Raw genomic sequence first — 7,622 nt, 5'->3', positions numbered from 1 at the left:
TAGAGTTTTCAGCCACATGCTTTTTTTGGCTGCCTGCCAAAACTAAAGACAGACTTAAGCTAAGTTAATAGAAAGCATTATGAAGAAAGAGAAGGGGGTGAAGAGCAACTTCAGTGGGAAGATATTTTATGAATGGCCATTCCCACCATGGCATCCACTGCAATATATCAATAACCTAAATGGGTCCACTAACCAAGAACGGTTGGGAATTCATAACTTTGATTCAATTTAGCTCAAGCAGGCAATGAAGGTACAAAGTTTAAGCATATTATCATCTCAGCAAAAAGTATACTAAGGATCTACTGCCAATTTCTAAGCGATCTGCAAAATCTGTACCCAGATCCCATTTGACTGATATCAGTTTTATAGAGAAACACAAAGTAGATTCTATTATGAATCTAAAGCCTACCCAGTCTGAACTCTGTTCACAATTCAAACAGCACCAAATATATCATCTTTAGCACAATACCTTTTCTCAGAAAGAAAAGAATGTTTGTATAGCTCCATGGGACCGTCATGGTAGTGAAAGTGGGCAGAAAGATAGGCCTATATTTTTGATAGATATACATAAAGAAATTAAATATTTACTATCATTCTTCCTGAAGAATGAATTGTTCCTGTGGCTTAATGTTTCACCTATCTTTCTAGAGGCTCTGGCTTAATATTTAACTGAGCAGGAAGCAGATTGCAAACCAAAGAGATGAGAGTGAAGAGTTGGAATACAGATTTCAAGAGGGTTGTCTAGCTAGCTAGTAACACTAGGCAACTGCTGTTCTGTCAGATTACAATTCTGTTTTGATTTAAAACCTTGGCTGACAAGAATGAGTCTTGTGCTGCATAGGAACAATGAAGGTTACAAATCACTATATCTAAGGATTAAAGACAATCTATCACACAAAGGTCTGAACCATTTGTTTTTCAGCTCACGCCAAAGCAGTTATCTCACATTTGAGTTTTAACCCAAGGTTTTGAAATTTAATAACAGATTTCAGTGAAAAAAAGTTTGTACAAAATGTTATGGAATAAATGCTTAAAATGGTGCAATGCCTAAAGTTTGTGCAAAAGAATTTTACTTGCTTAAAACTATCAGCAAAACTTTTTTAACCAATTGTTTAAGAACAGACATAGTGATATCATACCCAAATAAGAATCTCAGCCAAGACCCAAGGCCATCTCACATTTGGTTTCTCGCTGTGTCCAAGTAATTGCCTCTGGGATGCTTGTAGTCATTATGTGTCCTTGTAGAGACTACTGGAAGCATGCCAACTTCAGCCCAAAGAGAAAGGATTCTTCAAAACTTTTGGTAAGACCTCTCTCCCTCATTAATTACACAACTCCCCTTTATAGATATCCAAAGTAGCAGCTATCACCATGCTTTGTGCAAATGAATTCCTGAGGTTAATTATACACTGTGAGAAGATGTATATATTTAGATTAGATAGTTAATATTTATCTATATTAACTGCCACTAGCTCTAGGAAAAATATTGTTTTTAGGCCTGGTTAGGCCTAAATGCAAGGTTTGAACCTGGGATCTTTCAAATGCTAAGCCTATACTTGATGCTGTCTATTGTTCTTCTGTTCTAAGTAACAGATATGTGGGGAGTAGGAAAAATCTAGAATATGTGAATGATATTAATAATTTAAATTTCAAGGTTGACAATTCTGGCTGTCTAATATGATTTTCAAAGCATGCCTAGACAAATCCCTACAGCTTTCTTGTCAAAGTTTTTCAGAAATGGTTTGCCATTGCCTTCTTTTTAGGATTGAGAGAACTTGACTGGCCCAGACAGAAAAGCCCACACATACGTATGGCTTTTTAACTAGCACTCCCAAGGTGGGACTAGCATTCATGGTCTCCTGGTTTGTAGCCTGAAGCCTTAACCACTATATCAAAATGCCTCTCCAATGCCCATTACTACATCTCTATAGGTTGCTTCAGTGTTAGTGAAATAGAAAGCAAGTACAGTATATTGTGTTCCTAAATGATATTTTGGTGGCCAGTTGGATTTGGAAGGTCAGCTAACCCACAATTAATCTTGTGTGTATGACCCAATTATTGTTGTTAGATAGTAAATTACTCTTAAAGTGCTGTAATGACAAACTTAGAACTGAATGCAAAACTCAAATCTGGCTACTATAGTTAATAGGACTTGAGCAATGCTTCAGATTTGATTTGGAAGAAATACTTCAGAATGCACAGAGGTACAAATGCATCATCCGACTTTGTTTCACTAAAACAACTATGCATGTTTCCAGAACTATGCAGCTGCAACTTCTGCATAATCTCAGAAAAGATACAACTGCTTTAATGAGTCATAAATTGGAGCTACATTTGCACTCCAGTGCTATGTGAAACACTTCTAAATTAAATCCAAAGCATTCCACAGCTTTAATAATTAAATATCTTATGAAGCAACTTGCAATGAACAAGCACTGTGCAGAAATTGCAGGAAAGAAGTCCACAGATATTAGGTTATGCAAACAAGTTCTTTCCCGGGATTCATGTAATACCAAACAACAAGGTTTCTTTGTTGCAAGATGTGTTTGGTTTAAAAAGCTGCCACCAAGTGTGTGTCCATGCACAGGTTAAAGCCCTTTTTTCCCTTTCAAATCAAATATGCTGCGCAATCTTACTAAACCTGACTTAATAAGCCTTCACCTGTCCAGGTGTAGTGATCTAGATGCTACCACCTGTAGGTTTTATTTTCCAGGTAAGGTTAAGAGCAAAACTTTACAAAGCAGGCAAACTGCAGCTAAGTGTTCAATAATAAAACTCCTTCCATTGCAGGCAATAATTTTAATGTTAATGGCTTTGATCTTTTGCCTAGTCAATTAAGAGTGTAATTTGCACCCAAATATTGTCATTGTTAATTGCAATCTTAAATTACTCAGGCAACTGAACTACCAGTCTCAAGTTATGAAGACCTAAGGCTTGAGGAACAATATTTAATTATATTGTAATATTTAATAGTAGATGCAAAAGTATGCTTACAGGGCAGACATTTATCTCCAGGAGATTCCTTTTGTGGCTGCATCTTGGAATCTTAATACAGTATTGTAAAGCCTTAAACATGCCAGATTACAACAGCAATTGCTCAACAGCCAAAACGTATTTTTGAAGTTTAAGGACTGTGACAATTTCCACCCACAAACTGAACTTGCACAATGCTATGACTCTGCTAGAATACTATAATTTATTGAGCTGTTGCAAAGTGTAAGAATTTATATCACATTAGAAAAAATAGCCAAGAAAAAGAAATGCTGTGACAAACTATTCACGGACACTTCAATCTATGAGAAGTTCAGTGTATGATTTGCTCAGACCTCCTGAAGATTTTCTTAAACAATGGAAGTATATATTTTTTTACAGAAATCGATAAAATACTAGGTAGTAAGTGATCTATTTTCACCTTCTTACTTATTTTCAAATTACACAGTATCATAGCAGACTATGTGAAATGTTACCGGAAAGATTACAGTCTTACAATTGTACAAGAATTGTAAAAAATACAATCAAATACTCTTAAACCTTATAGTAGATTTATCTGGTCAAAGAAGAGGCAGGAAAACTTTCAGGAATCAAGGGACACATTTTCCATTTCATAATCCCCAGATAGTAGTGGCATAGATATGTTACAATGAACGTGATAGCATGGAATTTGCATCCCTTTGATACTGATGAGATTGGACCTGTTCACTCACCACTAGCCCAACCCCATGAAATAGGCGTTTTTTTTAAATTCACCTTTTCTGGGGGTTTTGTTTTTAAGCAAATACTTTTGCTATGAAAAGTCAACAATAGGGTGGGGATTAGGGGGAGATAGGTCCTAGTGCTAAAAATATGGGCTAATTGTTCTCCACTCCCTGTTTAGAGGCATGATCTATGGATGATGATCTAACTTGATGAGCAAAATAAGCTAAATGAGTGGGCTTGCACAGGCCTGCACACCAGATCATCTGTTAGCTACATGCAGCCCACCAAGTAGCCCTGTGTGGCCTGCTATTTTTTAAAAAACAAATTCACCACCATCAGGAAGGAACAGCCACTGCCCCACAAAATATACCCTGTTGTGTGCCTCCAATATTACTGCTTCGCTAGCCTGATGGTGCACCGACCTGCAATGATTTTGAATTTATCACCGTGTCCCTTTCTCCGCTACAAGTTGTGCAGGTCTGGTCTACTGGTTGAAGTTCTGGATTAAAATCTGGGAGACCATGAATTGTAGTCTGCTTTAGGCACAAAAGCCAGCTGGCTGGCTTGGGACTCTTAGCCCAAGGAAGAAGACACTAGCAAACTACTTCCGAAAAAGTTGCCAAGAAAACTGTACAAACATCTCTCTGCGGTCATCAGGAGTCAGCAGTGATGTGTAAGAGAAGAGACGGAGATAGAATGATTTAATTTCAGGATTCCAAACACAGCATTCATGTGCCCACTGAACTTCAACCCCACCCACTTCTCTGCCCTTCTGTTTACTTTTTAAAAATAAATTGTACGTACTGCAGAGCACCAGCCTAAAACTTACATTTTATTTCCAGGCTGTATTACAAAACAGAAAATGATGGGGGAGGGGAATTGTAGCCCAGTGTTTTGTTTACCAATGGGCACATTACAGGAGGAGGCCAAAGATAATAAGAATGGATAGCAGGGAACATTGTGCAGAAATGGACTACAGGGAGTAGCAAATACTGTACCAGGCAGTTAAAAAGCAGCAATTTACCAAGGTAAGCTTTAAATGGCAGCAATTCTATAAATAGAACAGCCCCTCCCCAGCAGCGTTTTTTGGAAGGCTGTTTATAATACAGCCACAATATTTTAAAAGTGCCAATCAGCTCCTAAAGGTTGGGAATCTCTAATTTATTTGGAACATTTGCAAATACTTCTCAATTTACAACCATTCGTTGAGTGACCGACGTGATAATGGCACTGAAAAAAGTGACTTATGACCTTTTTTCACACTTATGACCATTGCAGCATCCCCATGGTCACGTGATCAAAATTTGGGCACTTGGCAACTGACATTATTTATGACAATTGTGCTGTCCCAGGGTCACCATTTGTAACCTTCCCAGCCAGCTTCTGACAAGCAGAATCAATGGAAGAAGCCAGATTCGCTTAACAACCACATGATTCACTTAACAACCACAGTGATTTGCTTAACAAGTATGACAAGAAAGACCATAAAAGGGGGCAAATCTCACTTAACAACTGCCATGCTTAGCAATGGAAATTTTGGGCTCAATTGTGGTCATAAGTCAAGACTACCTATATAAGATATCTCTCCACTAGTTAAGCAATTGAGAATACCATTTAAATAAAACAGCAATTATTTTTTAAAAATACTAAATTCAGAACTATTAAATAAATCTGAAGCTGAAACTTCAGGAATCACTGATCACAAGGGTCATCATTTTAGCATAAAATGCAATAAATGACAAATCCAATGTGGGACTCTCTATATTATGAGGGGCGGGGGTGCCACAAGAGTAGAAATGTGGGGTGTTACCCAGGAGACTGTTCTGTCTGGCACACTATTGTTCCCTGTTACTGCAATTAATGAATGACTTCAAATACAATAACCTCTTGCTTCCTTCAAATGCCAGTTCTAAAAAAAAAGTGAGGAATTAGGGCGTACAGATATTTGCTCCAAAATAATTTTGGGTATTATCCAAGCTTTGGAAAACTGACACTTTTGACAGTAACAATATGTTGTCCAACTCCTAACCATGAGTTATCTAATTGAGTTATATATTTGACCATGATACAATCGTGAGTTGTAGACTTTACAACCATGAATTGGAGAGCATTATGAGCTCCACTTGATGAATAGGTATTGAGACTCAGCAAATGTATAGTAGATACTTATGCTTTTGAAAATTAGTTGCATCCTAAAGACCGATGTTAAATATTTACCAAGGGAAAAAAGTCCCTTGCAGAAAGATTATTCAGGCTGTAATTCAAATAACTCTTTTAAAGATGTTGTCTGGGACTTTGGTGTTTATGTGTGTTTGTGTGGGGGTGGGGAGGGAGAGAGAGAGGGAGAGATCTTTATTGTACCAGAATGCAAACTGCTTTCAAAATTCCCTGAAATGTAAGATAAGCTCACATTCTAATTGTTACACCATTGGAGATAAAGCTCATGTCCCTGCTTAGTCACCGTACTGTGAATTGGGACCCATGGACTCTAACAATGAGCGAATATGCTTGATGCTTTTTTAAAACTTTGTTCTGCTACAATACATGGAATTTTCAGACAATCAACGGAAACATGATAAACTGCCATAGTCAGTTCCCTTAGCAACTACAACACAGAGAAAGGAGGGCTGCCAGGTTTTTTTACTGACATGAGCAAGCAAGTGCTAGAGCATCACTAAGGGAAGTTCAAAGTAAGCAATCCTAAAGTAATCCTTTAGGTAATCCTAAAAATAATAAAAAAAACAGGTTAAGTGTCGTTATTAGCTTGTTTTTCTGCCTTTGAATCAGTCTTGATTCTTGGTGATTGTCTGGAGAGGTTCATATAGCTAATGGAAGTTGTAGATCAGCAGCACCTGGTAACTCATAGGATCTTTCACCTTCCAACACAGCTTTCAAACTTTTAATCATTTGTCAATGTTGTAACATGTGCTGGATTTGCTCAGGGATTAAATAGGCTTTCTTTTTGAATAATCGCCTCAGAGGTTTCAAGGGTTCAGAAAACAGTGACCCTCCCCACTTGTTATCTTCTTCAAGCTAAATTAGCACAGTATTTTCCTGTAATCACAAGGGAATCCTGTATAAGACGTGGGGCTGTGTGTATTATCTAGTATTTTTAGCTTGACCAATGGGATAGAGAGAGGAGACTGGGGTGCTATAAACTGTATATCACTACAGTACTTCATTCAAAAGTACTTGTAAAATCCTCAATGAAGGATGCTGCTGGTTTTGCCAAGAAGCAAATGCAAGGAAGCTGGACAAAGCCAAACCCCAGAGTACAACCCTCTCCTCCTTCATCATTGACATTCTTCAGGTTTGAAGTGTTGGCTTCTCCCATTACAGCTACTAATTACATATCTGCGGTTGTGGATCACATGCTTCATCCTTGAAATGATCAACATCAGGGCATGCTTTTCACTGTGTTGCTTTTTCAAGGTTAGTAATCATTTCAGAAACCGAGTAGAAATTACTGTATGTTTTAAGGGACAGAGAAGATTTTGTTACCAAGTATATTCAGTTCCACAAAAAATACTCTGTTAAAGCCATTATCTTCCATAGGGGGAAATAAATCATGAAATCAATGTGAAGCAGGGGAATTGTATTTTTTTTTAAAAAAGTTGAATGGAATTGAAGAAAACATCAATCAAGACCATTCATAAACATCAAGCAAAAACTGTTCATATTCCAAAAATAGGTACAGTAGTCACAACTGGTAGCTTAGCATCCATTCAAAGTTATGCTGGACCTCCCCAGAGGTACTTACAACCCAGTTCCTGAGTTCTGATGGCCATGTCATCCCCATCATACAATCATATGATTGTATTTGGGGAGCTTATCCCCAAATACAATTGGCCAGCTTGCAATTATGGTCATTTGTAATGTTTAAGTCACACAATCACAATTATCAGCATTTTCCCCCGACTTATGAC

This window comes from Pituophis catenifer, unplaced genomic scaffold (assembly GCF_029215685.1).
Source record: "Pituophis catenifer annectens isolate HBS135680 unplaced genomic scaffold, rPitCat1.0.hap2 SCAF_429, whole genome shotgun sequence".
NCBI classification, from domain to species: domain Eukaryota; kingdom Metazoa; phylum Chordata; class Lepidosauria; order Squamata; family Colubridae; genus Pituophis; species Pituophis catenifer.
This window is presented reverse-complemented; position numbering follows the sequence as displayed.